Raw genomic sequence first — 16,726 nt, 5'->3', positions numbered from 1 at the left:
TGCCTATGTAAACAAGGCATCTCCCTGTTCTGCCTTGTGACAGGACACTGATCTACTGCTCCCTCTCATCGGGAGCAGCGATGTGTCGCGTCACATGTAGCCCAGCCCCCACACAGTTGGAATCACTCCCTAGGACGCACTTAACCCCTTCCCTGCCCCTTCCTGGTTAACCTCTTCCCTGCCAGTGTCATTTACACAGTAATCCGTGCATTTTTATAGCACTGATCGCTGTATAAATGACAATGGTCCCAAAATAGCATCTAAAGTGTCCGATGTATCCGCCATAATGTCGCAGTCATGATAAAAATCACTGATCGCCACCAATACTAATCAAAAATAATAATAAAATTGCCATAAAACTATCCCCTATTTTGTAGATGCTCTAACTTTTGCGCAAACCAATCAATATACGCTTATTGCGATTTTTTTTTACCAAAAATATGTAGAAAAATACATATCGGCCTAAACTGAGAAAAAATATATTTTTTTAGATCTTTTTGTGGGCATATTTATTATATCAAAAAGTAAAAAATATATATATTTTTTAAATTGTCGCTCTTTTTTTGTTTATAGAGCAAAATATTTAGGGGCAGATCCACAAAAGGATTACGCATACTTTTAAAATTCCCACGTCGTATCTTTGTTTTGTATCTACAAAACAAGATACAACGGCATCTCGGAGGGATTCGACAGGCGTATGTCTTAGTACGCCTTTGGATCTTAAGGTGCAATATTTTGGCGGCGGCTAGGTGGCGTTTCCGTAGAATTCCGCGTCGAGTATGCAAATTAGCTATTTACGGCGATCCACGAACGTACGTCCGGCCGGCGCATTTTTTTACGTCGTTTTCGTCCGACTTTTTCCGGCATATAGTTAAAGCTGCTATATGGTGGCGTACTCAATGTTAAGTATGGCCGTCGTTCCCGCGTCCAATTTTTAATTTTTTACGTCGTTTGCGTAAGTCGTTCTCGAATAGGGATTTGCGTAGAATGACGTCACTGTCGTAAGCATTGGCTGGTTCCGGTTTAATTTGGAGCATGCGCACTGGGATACTCCCACAGACGGCGCAGTTAAAAAAAACGTTGTTTACGTCGGGTCACGGCGTATTTACATAAAACACGCCCCCATTACATTAATTTGAATTCCACTACCTTACGCCTCCAAAGATACATTACGCCGCCGTAACTTACGGTGCAAATTCGTTGAGGATTCGAAAAAAAAAAAAAAAGTTGCGGCGGCATAGTGTATCTTAGATACGCTGCGCCCGGCGGATTCTTACGTGCAGGTACATGGATCTGCCCCAAAAACCGCAGAGGTGATCAAACATCACCAAAAGAAAGCTCAATTTGTGGGGAAAAAAGGATGTAAATTTTGTTTGGGTAAAACGTTGCACGACCGCACAATTGTCAGTTAAATCGAAATCGAAAAATGCTCTGGTCATGAAGGGGGTAAATTCTTCCGGGCTGAAGTGGTTAACTTTCAAAGAAAGTGTTTTTTTCTTTCCAGGTTACATTTTGACTTCCTCCCCATATTTGTAATTTCTGTATAAACTGAATGTAGAAGAGTCAGTGTTACAATTACAGCCAAGTGGGTAAACACTGTGTATATCCTCCCTTAGAACAAACTGATACAAAATAAGTTACATTACTTTATCAGTACTGGCAAGTTTATCCATAACTGCGCCTAATCTGATTTTGCGCGCTCAATGAAGCACAAGTTCTATCTACACTGTCATTTATGCCAGTGTTCATACTGCGTACTCACTCAGGCCTTCTCTGTTGTGGCCAATTATAAACAGAGAGAAGTCCTTTGTTGCTTGCCTTTGTCACCTTGCCACAGTTTGAGAAAGAACCTATTACAGAAAGAGAAGTGAATGGAAGAAGACTAAGACATAACAGCAGTCATCAATAATTACAGGTGAAGTATCTCACTGGCCGACAATGGAGCTGGGAATAAAGTTGTGCACTGTTAGATGTACCCGCGCTCTATTTATTTATGAGATGAACCGGCTCTGTCATGAAGCTGTGAGTAGGTATTAGGCGCGGTTTCCATGTGGGGGGATTGCTACATTAAGGCGGAAATTAGCTCGCTCACCGCTGATCAACACCATAAAGTGCAGACAAGGCTGGACTGGGACAAAAATGTGGCCCTTGACTTCATCCAGACCGGCCCAGGGCACAACACATCAGGGTACAGTGCACATCAGGGCACAGTACAGAGCTCAGCACATCAGGGCACGGTACAGAGCTCAGCACATCAGGGCACAGCACATCGGGGTCCATCACAGCCAGGCCCGTCGGAACCCTGTCAGGCAAAGCAAGCATTTGCCTGGGGCCCCCGAGCTGGCCAGGGGCCCCAGCAGGGAGGGCCCTTGCCGCACCGCTGCGTCCTCCTGCAGTCCGGTCGGCCATGTACCATAACTGCGCGGTACAGGAGAATCAGGTTCCTGTTCCCGGCCGGACTGACAGGAAGTGCACACACTGAGTGTTCACTTCCTTTCAGTCCGGCCCCGGGAACAGCAAACTGAATCTCCTGTACCGCGCGGTTATGGTACACGGCCGACCGGACTGCAGGAGGACGCAGCGATGCGGCAAGGGCCCTCCCTGCTGGGGCCCCTATGCGGACACCAACATATGCCGGCGTGTGCGTGTGAGGCGGAGGATATGCCCCGCTTCTCAACTTGAAATGTCCATTTTTTTTTTGCTTGGGGCCCCCAAATGTCTTCGAATGGCCCTGATCACAGCACATCAGGGCACGGGGCACATCAGGGCACACCACATTGAGGCACAGCACATCGGGGCGCGGGGCACATCAGGGCACATAGTTTACCAGCCAGCATGCAGAGTAGCGCAGGAAGCGTGTGTAATATGTTCTCCTATCACAGCACTCACTCAGCTCCCCGGCGGCCCCTCCTCTCCTCTCGTCCATCCCAGATGATGTCACAAGCAAATGGGAATGGACGAGAAGAGAGGAGGGGCCTCCGGGGAGCAGCGTGAGTGCCGTGACAGGAGAACATATTACACACGCTTCCTGCGCTACTCTGCATGCTCGCTAAATCATGATCTACCCGTCAGGCGCCAGCTGTCGGCGATTGACGGGTAGATCGCTGCGGACCTCCGAGCGGCCCACTGAGCCATCGGCCCACCGAGAATCTCTCGGTAGTCCCGATGGCCAGTCCATCCCTGAGTGCAGAAGTTAAAGAGTAACTCCAGGCATAAAGCAATGTCAGCCAATAAACTGCTCATTCAATAGAGGAACTATGGGCCAGATTCAGATACAATGGCGTATCTTTTGGCCGACGTAGCGCATCCCATTTGCACTACGCCGACGTAACATAGTGAGGCAAGTACAGTGGGCCAGATTCACAAACTAGATACGACGGCGTATCTGCTGATACGCCGTCGTATCTCTGTTTCTAACTATGCGGCTGATTCATAGAATCAGTTACGCATAGCTAGTCCTAAGATCCGACAGGTGTAATGGACTTACACTGTCGAATCTTAGGATGCAGTACCGCGGCCGCCGCTGGGGGCATTTCTCGTCGAAATCCTGCGTCGGGTATGCAAATTAGCACTTACGGAGATCCACAAAGGTTTTTCCCTTCGTTAAGTCACCGTAAGTGTTAGTTTGCCGTCGCAAAGATAGGGCTACTTTTACAAAGTGTAAAGTTAGTACACCATGTAAAAGTATACCCGTCTTTCCCGTGGCGCTTTCAATTTTTTTTTTTTTTTTTTTTTCCCGGCGCATCTCTTTTTTTCCCGCCGCAAGTTTTTTTTACCCGTCGCGATTCACAAAACCTCGGCGCAACGTAACTTCGCGCAAAGCACATCGGGAAAAAAGCGTCGGGAGCATGCGCAGTACAGCCGGCGCGGGAGCGCGCCTAATTTAAATGGGACTCGCCCCATTTGAATTGGCCCGCCTTGCGCCGGCCGGATTTAGGATACACCGCCGCAAATTTCCAGGTAAGTGCTTTGTGGATCGGGCACTAACTTGTGTAATTTGTGGAGGTGTAACTTAAATCCCAAAAGTTACGTTGCGCCCGGTGGTTGTGAATCTGGCCCAGTATTCACAAAGCACTTGCTCCGTAAGTTACGTCGGCGTAGCGCAAATGGGCCGGCGTAACCCCGCTTAATTCAAAGTAGGCATGTAGTGGGCGGGCTACATTTAAATTAACCGTGACCCCATGTAAATAAGGGCCGTTCGTACGGCGCATGCGGGCGCATGCTCAGAATCACGTCGCAAATACTCCCTACGAAACAACGTCGGCTCAATGCTTTCAATGTGAACGTAACCTACGCCCATCCCCATTCACGTACGCGTACGCAAACAACGTAAAATACGACGGCTGTTCCGTCGTCCATACCTTGCATGGGCTGCGCCATCTTTTTGGTGGTTTATCTTTACGCCGGCGTATGTCTTACGTAACCGGCGTAGCTTACTGCGACGGGCGTACGTACGTTCGTGAATCGACGTATCTTGCTCATTTACATATTTGACGCGTAAATCCAGGTACACGCCCCAAACGGCCAGCGTAAATATGAACATAAGATACGACCGCGTAGGAGACTTACGTCGGTCGTATCTTAGCAAAAGTGAGGCGTATCTCATTTTAAGAATGCGCGCAAAGATACGATGGCGCGCATTCGGACTCACAACGCCGTATCTACTGATACATAAATGAATAGATGCGCTAATATTAACTTAAAAGGTGATAAGCGTACAAACTAATCAGGGAGAATCAACTCCATATACTGTGAATGTGATAATAAATACATATAAGATCCAGCACTGCTGCAATCAGATGAACATGCACTCACAGGCAGGTAGTATATGAAAGGAAAGGAAAAAGAAACCTCATTGCGCAATAATCAATAACAAATGGATAATGCAATCCAGAGCATTCGCATATACACTCACGAATCCCCGCTTTGGTAAAGCATGAAACGCCGCTCAGTATGCAGTCTCCTCAATTCGATCCGTTGCGCTCGGATTCGATCGCAGGCTCCTCCCAATCACTGTTGGGTTTTTAATTTTTTGCGCTATAAAAGAAAAAAGACTGAAAATTCTGTAAAAAAAATTGAATTTTTCTCGTTTCTGTTATAAAATTTATAAAATTAGTAATTTCTGTTCATAAATTTTGGCCAAAATTTATACTGCTACATATCTTTGGTAAAAATAACCCAATTGTGTATATTATTTGGTATTTGTGAAAGTTATAGAGTCCACAAGCTATGGTGTCAATATCTGAAAATTGATCACACCTGAAGTACTGACGGCTCATTTCTTGAGACCCTAACATGCCAGAAAAGTACAAATACCCCCAAATGACCCCTTTTTGGAAAGAAGACATTCCAAGGTATTTAGAAAGAGGCATTGTGAGTTTTTTGAAGTTGTCATTTTTTTCGCACAAAATTGTCATATTAGCAGGTTATTTCTCACACACAGAATATGCATACCACAAATTACACCCCAAAACACATTCTGCTATTACTCCCAAGTATGGCGATACCACATGTGTGAGACTTTTACACAGTGTGACCACATACAGAGGCCCAACATGCAGGGAGCACCATCAGGCATTCTGGAGCACTCAGGCCAATTCTGACATTTCTCTCCTACATGTAAAAATCATCATTTATTTGCTAGAAATTTACATAGAACCCCAAAACATTATATATGCTTTTTTAGCAAAGACCCTAGAGAATACAACTTGTTATCTTGCACAGTATTTGCGCAGCAATTTTTCAAACGCGTTTAAAAAAAAAAACAGCTTTGTGTTTAAAAAAAACAAAACAGTAAAGTTAGCCCAATGTTTTTGCATAATATGAAAGATGAATTTACGCCAAGTAAATAGATACTTACAGGTTACATGTTTTTAGTTACAGAGGAGGTCTAGAGCCAAAATTATTCGTGTATGTTTTCATATGTTTTCATATGTCAGCGGAAATTACATATGCGTTCGCTTCTGCATGCGAGCACACGGGGACACTTAAAAAAAAAATGTTTTGTTCATTTTACTTTATTTATTTTAGTTTGACACTTTTTTCCACAAAAATACATTTTTTGATCACTTTCATTCCTATAATAAGGAATGTAAACATCCCTTGTAATAGGAATATAGCATGACAGGTCCTCTTTACAGTGAGATACGGGGCCAATAAGACCCCAAATCTCACCTCTAGGCTGGGAAGTCTGAAATAAAAAAATTTAAAAATTATCCTGGCTTTGGCGGTGATTCGGTAGAAGCACCGGAGGGTGGCGGGAAGGGGGAGGACGTATTGTAGGGAATTGCAGAGTATTTTCTGAGTTTTGTACAGGGTATTGCGGAGTATTGCACAGGGTATTGTGGTGTATTGCACAGGGTTTGTGCGGAGTATTGCACAGGGTATTGTGGTGTATTGCACAGGGTATTGCAGTGTATTGCACAGGGTATTGCGGTGTATTGCCCAGGGTATTGTGGAGTATTGCACAGGGTATTGTGGAGTATTGCACAGGGTATTGCAGAGTTTTGCACAGGGTATTGCAGAGTATTGCACAGGGTATTGAGGAGTATTGCACAGGGTATTGCGGAGTATTGCACAGGGTATTGCGGAGTATTGCATAAGGTATTGCGGTGTATTGCACAGGGTATTGCAGTGTAATGCACAGGGTATTGCGGTGTATTGCCCAGGGTATTGCGGTGTATTGCACAGGGTATTGTGGAGTATTGCACAGGGTATTGCGGAGTATTGCACAGGGTATTGCGGAGTATCGCACATGGTATTGTGGAGTATTGCACAGGGTATTGCAGAGTATTGCACAGGGTATTGCAGAGTATTGCACAGGGATGGCTGAGCATGAATGGATGGCTGGATTGTGACTGCAATTGTCACAAATCCAGCCCACAGCACTGCTGCTGACTCCGCCCTTTCCCCCTCTCCTCTCACACTGTACCGATCGGTACAGAGAGGGGAGGGATGAACCAGCGTCATCACATGACGTTGGTTTGTTTACAAGTGATCGCTCCGTCATTGGACGGAGCGATCACGTGGTAAACGGCCGCTATAAGCAGCAATTTACCGCGATCCATGATCTAGAAGACTCGGCGGTCACGGATGATTCCAGGAGCGCGCCTCCATAGACGTCCTCCCAGAATAACTCGACCGCGCTGTAGACGTATTTTGTCTATAGCGCGGTCGTCAAGTGGTTAAAGGCATTTTTCATTCTTATTGTTGCACTTTAAGCATTAAGCATTTTGAGCATTGTTAGAATCACTGGGCCGTATTCAAGAAGCAATTGCGCCTGTGTAACCATAGGTTACACAGCGCAATTTTTTACTTGCCCCGGCGTAACGAGTGCTCCTGATTCAGGAACCTTGTTACGCCGACTGCAGCCTAAGATCTGTGCGGCATAAGGCTCTTATGCCCGCATATCTTAGGCTGCATTCTTGCGGTGGACGCTAGGTGGCGTTCACGTTGTGCTCAGTGTATAGTATGCAAATTGCATACTAACACCGATTCACAACTTTGCGCGAGCCCTGCGTACGCAATTTACGTCGTTTACGTACGGCGTTCTTCGCGCAAGGTTGCCCCTGCTATTAGCAGGGGCAGCCCATGTTACGTATACCCGTCGTTCCCGCGTTGCGAAATTCGAATTTTACGTACTTTGCGTAAGTGAATCGTGAATGGCGCTGGACGCCATTCACGTTCACTTTGAAGCAAATGACGTCCTTGCGACGTCATTTGCCGCAATGCACGTCGGGAAAGTTTCCCGAAGGAGCATGCGCGCTACGATCGGCGCTGGAACGCGCCTAATTTAAATGATTCCCGCCCCCTACGGGATAATTTAAATTGCATGCTATAGCGCCGGGCATTTTGCCGGCGCGCCCGCGCAATTCACGGAGCTTCTGCTCCGTGAATCAAGGGCAGCGGAGCAAATTTGTGGGAGCGCCTCCGTAAATAATGGGCAATTCTACCTGAATCCAGCCCACTGCTCCTAAAAAAAAAATGATTGTTTAAAAAAAAGAATTGCATTGATACATGTCCCGCAGGACAGTACTCAGACTCCCATACCCCTTTTATGGCCAATTGCATATACTGTAAGCTTTCAAAATGGGCACTTTTGATTTTTCCTGTTTGACTCCCATGGACTTCAATGGGGTTTGCTGTTCAGGTTAGAACTTTTCCCCTGTTCGGTTCGCAGCAGAACTCCGATCTCAGCCCATCTCTACTATTACATTATGACTCAAACATGCATATGGGCCATTTAAATATTTTAACAACTATACTATCGCCTTAATCCTGCATTGTATATGGTGGGGGTGAGCCACAGCCTGAAGAGCCTTGGAGAGGAGGCTGTGGGGGAACTGGTGGCACAGATTAAGAGAGTCTGCCCAGAGCCAGGGTGTAAGTGCTGTATACCTTACTTTTCGTTCCATAAGACGCACGGGGGGGGGTGTCTGTTCATCTTATGGAGCGAATATTGACCAGGCAACCCAACACTCCCCCAATGCTGCCTCCACTGCCATGTTACAATACCAGCAGAAGAGAGGCAGGAGAGAGGAGGACAGACATCCCAAGTCTCCCACGAGCTCCGGACGATCTCCCGGCTGGGCCTGTCACTCAGTCACAAACAGAAGACAGACCAGCTCAAGCGGCCGAATGGAGTACGGCCTCTCGGGCTTCTCTGTCTTCTATCTGCGTGACAGACGGATGTGAGGACAAATCCTCGCCAGGGAAGACCAGTCTGTGCGAGGTGGAGGACTGTAACAAAGTGCCACCTCCTAAAAAGATGGAACACTTAGGCCCCGTTAACATGAGGGGACATGTCCGATCGGAGATTTCTGTCTGATGGTTGTACACACCATCAAACAGAAATCCGGGCGGACAGGATACGCGGTGACGTGGCCGCGCCATTGCCGCGACGATGACGCAGCGACGTGCGCGACCCTGGAAGGTAAATGCTTCCAGGCATGCGTCGAATCACTTCGACGCATGCGAGGGCTTTTTCGGCCGAGCGGACATGTCCGGTGAGTCGTACAGACGACCGAACATGTCCGACGGACAGGCTTCCAGCGGACATGTTTCTTAGCATGCAAGGCCTCGTACACACGACCGAACATGTCTACTGAAACTGGTCCACGGACCAGTTTCCGCGGACATGTTCGGTCGTCTGTACGGCCGACCGGACAATTTTCCGGCGGATCGGACAGGTTTCCAGCGGACAAATGTTTCTTAGCATGCTAAGAAACCTGTCCGCTGGAACCATGTCCGCCGGACATGTCCGATGGTCAGTATGACTCATCGGACATGTCCGCTCGCCCGAGAACCCGCGCATGACGTCGAAGTGATTCGACGCATGCGTGGAAGCATTAAACTTCCGCGTCAGAGAACGTCGGTGTCGTATACGTCACCGCGTTCTCTGTCCGTGGGGATTTCTGTTTGATGGTGTGTACAACCATCAGACAGAAATCTCCGAGCGGACATGTTCGATGAAAACGGTCCGTGGACTGTTTTCATTGGACATGTCCCCTCGTGTGTACGAGGCCCTAAGAAACATTTGTCCGCTGGAAACCTGTCCGATCCGCCGGACAATTGTCCGGTCGGCCGTACACAAGACCGAACATGTCTGCGGAAACTGGTCCGCTGGACCAGTTTCCGCTGACATGTTCGGTCGTGTGTACGAGGCCTAATACATTGAATCAGTGTGACAAGCATCATAGGAGGCATGAATTTGTTACCGTGGGCATTGAGATATTCAAATCCATGACAGAGTAAGTAAGGCTGCAGTTCATGGGACTGGTAAGCTGCATTTCATTGTGACGGGTCAGGCTGCATTTCATGGGACTGGTAAGGCTGCATTTCATGGGAACAGGTCAGGCTGAAGTTCATGGGACTGGTAGGGCTACATTTCATGGGCACTGGTAAGGCTGAATTTCATTGGCACAGATCATCCTGCATTTCATGGGCACTGGTAAGGCTGCATTTAATTGGATACAAAAAAATGCATTTAATTGCCACTGGTAAGGATACATTTAATTGGCACTGGTAAGGCTGCATTTCATGGGCACTGGTAAGGTTGCATTTAATTTGCACTGGTAAGTCTGCGTTTAATTGGCACTGGTCAAGCTGCATTTCAAGCACTATTGATACAAAAAAATCACTGGCGCTCAATGGGAAATAACTAATATCCCATGAAATACTTGAAACCCTCGTATGGGCTGAGAACAGTCCGTGCTGCAGAGATCCGGATACCCTGAAGTACCACAAATACACAAATACACCAAAAAGGAAAACTCTGCGCTCCTGAAAGTTCACCAATTATAAATCCACTTAATGTTTGTGAAGAAAAAAACATACTTTAACACTTTAATTTTCGGAAGATCCAGTCCTTTATATGGTTAAAAAAGGGAAAGTTTCCACAATGTACACAATATAATAAAAAAAGTATAAAAAAAAAAAACTTTCCAAATGTCTGCATCAGACCAGCACCCTCTTCAGACTTCAAATGGTTAAAGCTTGCGGTTTTAGTTTGTGGGCTGTCTAGCAAGACATCATTAGTGCAAATGGTGAGCACAGTACATTACCCAGCCAGATGTAAACATCGATCGTATGTCCTTCTCCTGGCTGATGTAACAATGTCCGGGATCCTAGGCTCTCTCCTATGCGGGTCTGGAAGCTTCACACACCCGATAAATGTGACTGCTGGAGACACAGGGTGGATCAGCCTATCAGAAAGGACGCTCTCCCTGGGTGAACATGCAAGCGTCCCACGTCTGAGACGCTGTCTCAGTAAACCAGCTGTACTGCAGGGAGAAGTTTAGGCGCCCTCCAGTGGGCAAAATGCAGTATGCGCTTGTTGAAAAATCAACAGCGTTGCATGGCGATTAAAATAATCGGATATAAAAGTTCTTATGCATGAATAGGATCTTCCATCATAAAAGGGGGATATTAAGAGGGGTCCTAGACGACGCGTTTCGCCCTTACAAGAGCTTTGTCACAGTCCCTGCATTTCAAGCACACCATTAAGGCTGCATTTAATTGGCACTGGCCACGCTGCATTTCATGGGCACTGGTAAATATTTTAGTACACCATTTGGTTCAGAATATTTTTTTTCTTGTTTTGCTCCTCTAAAACCTAGGCACGTCTTATGGTCAGGTATGTCTTATGAAGCAAAAAATACCGTAAGTATTTTTTCTTATCTGTTCACCCCTCAACAAAGTTAGCATTTAAAACTTGCAGTGCTGGATTCCTCACTGCAAGGGGTTTCTCTTTCTTTAATTACATTTTTTTGAGTTCAGCTTTAACTTTATCTCTGAAGATAATCCTTATATGTTATCAAACGTACGCATTGCTTTTTCATTAGTACAACTAATTATAGCTTGCAAATGCTGGTCATCAGCTCTAATACATGTATATTATCCAGGCTCTCTTCCAATCAGCCTCTTATCTGATCTCGGAAAAGGCGTGATGGGTTTCCACGATCAGAAGCCTCCACAGTCTTGTTTCAGCTGTTCTTTCTGATTTATTTGCCAGCATGGGGTTGCCAGCAGATGACTTCAGTCTCTGGACAATCACCTTGTACCTGTCACCACTTCTCTTCACTAATTGCTATCCCAGCTTTTCCCAGCGCTGTTTAACACTTCTAAAAAAAAACGGATTCCTTCAGCCGAGTGCCACGGCTGGCGCAGACCTCATTAAACATTCTTGAGCCTTCTCTTAAATGTTTAGAAGGTTTTATAGTAAGTGACAGAGAAATGTGTATCTTATGAAGTATGTTCTCTATAAAGCAAACAGAAAATGAATCATTTAAATGTGTCTCTTTTAAATGGACGCAGTACCGTCTACACCAGTGGTTCTCAACCTGGGGGTCGGGACGCCCTCGGGGGTCAAATGATGATTTGCCAGGGGTCACCAAATCCTGGGCTGTTCCTGAAGCCCGTACCCCTCTCCCAGCATTTTTGTAGCTACCCAGCAGGGCTGTCTTTGATGCTCATGGCCATCCAGCTGGGCTGTTCCTAAAGCCCATGGCCGCCCACTCAGCCTCTTAGGCCCTGTACACACGATCAGTCCAAACTGATGAAAACAGACTGAAGTTCAGTTTCATCGGTCCAAACCGACCGTGTGTGGGCCCCATCGGTCTGTTGTCCTTCGGTCCAAAAACAGAGAACTTGCTTTAAAATTGGACCGATGGACGCCTGACCGATAGGTCAAAACAATGGTTAGTATGCAAAAGCATTGGTTCCAAACCTGGCATGCTCAGAATCAAGTCGACGCATGCTTGGAAGCATTGAACTTCATTTTTCTCTGCACGTCGTTGTGTTTTACGTCACCGCGTTGGACTCGATCGGTTTTTGAACTGATGGTGTATAGGCACATCAGATCATCAGTCAGCTTCATCGGTTAACCGATGAAACTGAACTTCAGTCCGTTTTCATCAGTTTGGACTGATCATGTGTACAGGGCCTTAGCAGCTGCCCATTCAATTCACGGCATGCCTGGGGGGTCAGAGACTAAAGGTCAGCTGACTGCTGAGAATTGTGAGATGGGAGGGGCTGGAGGAGACCCTATCTCCTGATTTCAGCATAGGTGTCACTGCTACGAGGCACCACCAAGTCGGAGACACAGTTGGTAACACTACCTGTGATTATAGTTGCCATTAAATGTCCCCACTACAGTTCTCAGCAGATGACCTTGATCAAGAACACCTAAGTTGGCTGATCAGAATTCCCCCCAGCACTCAACCCATTCCCCCCACCAAGGAGTAAGAGAAGGAATAAAAATAGAGAATACATGATGGAAGGGAGAGGAAAAGAGGGGGAGGAAGAAAGAAAAAGGGAGAGAAAGAATAAGAGAAAAAATAAGAAAGACGGCTAGAGAGAGTGATGGGGGAAAAAAAAAGAAGACATTAGGATAGCGAGAGATAAAAGGGAAATAAGAACAAAGACAGAGAGTGGTACATGCTAAAATTGCCATATGAGGTTTTAATACTGTACGAGTGGAGGGGACTCAGGGAGCGCTAAATGTCCGTGGGTTAGGTTACTTGTCTTGCCTTGGGTCCTGACAACCCACGCTACGAAAAGGGGTCACGGCACTAATAGGTTGAGAACCACTGGCCTACACGTATGAGTGGGATTTACTGAGGTCAAATCCTAAAATTTGGACTTATCAATAGTGCAAAAGGTGAGGGAAAATCCTCCAAATGGGGAGACTTGTTCCCAAGGCAAATTGTCTAAAGCCCTGTACACACAGCTGGGATTCACGTCAGGAAAAAAAACGTAATTTTGAATTTCCTGAAAAATGTTGTGTTATTTTCTATTCTATTTGTTTCTATTCTTTTATTTTGCATTCTGTTCTGTTTTACTCTATTATATTATATTCCTTTAATTTCTATTCTCATTTATTCTCTTCAGAAATTCAAATTCTAATTTGATTAGAAATTGAAATAGATTTGAAAACTGTTCATTCGAATTTCGTCTGCAATTTTTGTAGCGCTACCCCCTCAGGAGCCGCTGGTTGATTTGGGATCTACTCTCTCTTTGCTTGGCTCATACCTATTTAACTGGCTCGAACCCTCCCTTGACACATCAGAAACCTGGTGGGTGTATTGGGACCTCTGCTTGGCTGGGGTCACAATAGCAGGCATACAAGATGGTCCAGAGAGAGCGAGATCAGCCACTCCCTTTCCTTAAGTAACCTCCCCCATAAGTCTGTGCGGAGGTGTCACATGTTCCAATAACACAGGGCATTGTGGGAAATGTAGTCTGTTTCTCCTAAGAGTCAATGGAGTCCATATCTCCCGCTACTCGCAGTCCCACAATGCATAACTTCCTAAAGATATCTTACATATTTACAAGCGTGAGCAAAGTTCCAGCTGGATTCAGGCCTGTCATTCGACTCTGACAGGATGACCCCGCTACATTTTGTTTTGTTATTTCGAATTAGTTAAAATTTGTTACTATTGTAATTCAAAAATGTGTATACATTCGAATTTTCGAACAAAAAATGTGTCAGAATTTCAATTTGGAACAAAACGAACTACACGTCTAGTCCACGGCCCAGTAGATGGCAATAATGAACAAACTCTATTGATGTCATATACACCAACACGGTCACTTGTGCAATTAGGAGGGACATCCAGAGCCAATTCTATCTCCACCTGTCCAGGGTATCACTGATACCTCTCTCCCAGTAATGGTATGGGGTCCTGCTGTGTACCTAGTGTGAATTCCATGTGTGCACTTCCCTTAACCACTTCCATACCAGGCACTTACGCACCTTCCCGCCCAAGCCAATTTTCAGCTTTCAGCACTGTCGCACTTTGAATGACATTTGCGCGGTCGTGCGACGTGGCTCCCAAACAAAATTGGCGTCATTTTTCCCCCACAAATAGAGCTTTCTTTTGGTGGTATTTGATCACCTCTGCGATTTTTTTTTTTTTGCGCAACAACTAAAAATATACTGAAAATTTTGAAAAAAAAATGACGTTTTTATTTTTTTCTGTTAATTTTTTTGTAAATAAGTAAGTTTTCTCTTTCAATTACGGGCACTGATATGGCGGCACTGATGGGCACCGATGAGATGGCACTGATGGACATCGATGAAGTTGTACTGACGGGCACAGATGAGGTGGCACTGATTGGCGGCGCTGGTATGCGGCACTGATGGGCACACATAGGCGGCACTGATGGGCACACATAGGCGGCACTGATTGGCACACATAGGTGGCACTGATGGGCACACATAGGCGGCACTGATGGGCACACATAAGCGGCATTGATGGGCACACATAGGCGGCACTGATGGGCACTCATGGGCGGCACTGGGCACTCATAGGCGGCACAGATGGGCACTCATGGGCGGCACTTATGGATGGCACTGATGGATACTTATGGGTGGCACAGATGGGCACTGATAGGTGGGCACTGGGCATGGATGGGCACTGTGGGGTGGCACTGATGGACACTGTTGGGTGGCACTGATGGACACTTGGGGTGGCACTGATGGACATTGTGGGGCAGCACTGATTTATCCATGTTGCCAGTCAGTGCCCATTTGTGGGCACTGATTGGCATCTTTTTTTTTTAAAGCTTTTTTATTTATTTTTTAAGATTTTTTTTTTTTCAATGCTTTTTTTTTTTTATTTGCCCTTCCCTGGTGGTCCAGGGTGGGCTTCCCTGGATGTCCAGCGTGGCGATCCGAGGGGGGGCTGTGAGGAAGAGCCATCAACGGCTCTTCCTGTTTACATCGTGATCAGCCGTGATTGGACACGGCTGATCACGTGGTAAAGAGTCTCCGCCGGAGGCTCTTTACCGAGATCGGAGATGCAGGGTGTCAGACTGACACCCCGCATCACCGATCGCCGCGCTGCGCGCCCCCACGGGCGCGCGGCATGAAATCCTGCAGGACGTCCATGGACGTCCAGTCAGGATTTCAAAACCACTTCCCGGACGTAAATCGGCCATAGGCCGGGCGGGGAGTGGTTAAAGGAGTTGTAAAGGAAACATTTTTTTCACCTTAATGCAATCTATGCATTAAGGTGAAAAAACATCTGATGAGGGCGCCCCCCCCCCCGTTTTACTTACCTGACCCCTCGAAAGTCCCACGCTCGGCCTCAAGATCCTCTTCGCCGCTCAGCCTGGTTGCTGATTGGCTAGAGCAGATGGATCGAGAGCAGCACAGCCATTGGCTGGCGCTGCTGTCAATCACATCCAGTGATGCGGCGCGCTGAGGGGCGAGCGGCGAGGGGCGAGCGCACCCGCAAGGACTCATCACCGAGGGACCCCAGAAGACGTGGATCGGGGCCACTCTGTGCAAAACGAACTGCACAGTGGAGGTAAGTATAACATGTTTGTTATTTTAAATAATTTTATTTTTTTTCCTTTAGTGACACTTTAACTTATTCTCTTCTGTACCTGTGTACAAATAGGATACTCAAATGCATTACAGAATGGACGGTATTTTTTTTTTGTGACAGTACCTTTGTTTACAGCATCTGTCACTCAGCTTCCTGTGTCTCTCTTCTGTGGGTAGTGCGACACTTCCTGATCCCCCCTGTTGTGTTCTGGGAAATACACGGCTCCCAGAACACAACGGGGACCAGTGAAGACGCGCGGCGCAACTCGCACATGCGCAGTAAGGAACAGGGCAGTGAGGCCGCAGCGCTTCACTTCCTGATTCCCTCACCGAGCTTAGCGGTGGGGGCAACCGAGAGATGAGTGATTGCTCGTCTTCTGCTGCCGACGTCACTGGACTCCAGTCCTAATATTAAAAGTCAGCAGCTGTAGTATTTGTAGCTGCTGGCTTTTAATATTTTATTTTTATTTATTTTTACGGCGGAGCTCCGCTTTACCCACTTCAGCCCTGATAGATTTCAGCCCCATCCTGACCAGAGCACTTTTTACAATTTGGCACTGCGTCGCTTTAACTGACAATTGTGCGGCCATTCTGCCGCAGTATATCTGTGTGAGCCGGTCGGGAACCGGTTAATGACGAAGACTAGTATTTTTGTTAATGGTTTTTGGTCGTTGTGTAATGGCCTTGCCATTCATATAATGATCTACTAGATTCACCACGCCGCGCAAGCTCTTTTATTCTTTGGCTGATCGCGTTTTATTTCTGTTTTTGTTTTCTCTGTTCTTTCCTTTGATTGGGAAATCAGAGAGCTCAGATGTTAAGTACGAGGATCTTTCCATCACTCTTGACAATTTCTTGGCAGACTCTGCACAATTTACGCTGGCATTTTTGATT

Source organism: Rana temporaria, chromosome 8 (assembly GCF_905171775.1).
Source record: "Rana temporaria chromosome 8, aRanTem1.1, whole genome shotgun sequence".
In the NCBI taxonomy this organism is placed as follows: domain Eukaryota; kingdom Metazoa; phylum Chordata; class Amphibia; order Anura; family Ranidae; genus Rana; species Rana temporaria.
Note: the sequence above shows the minus strand (reverse complement) of the source record.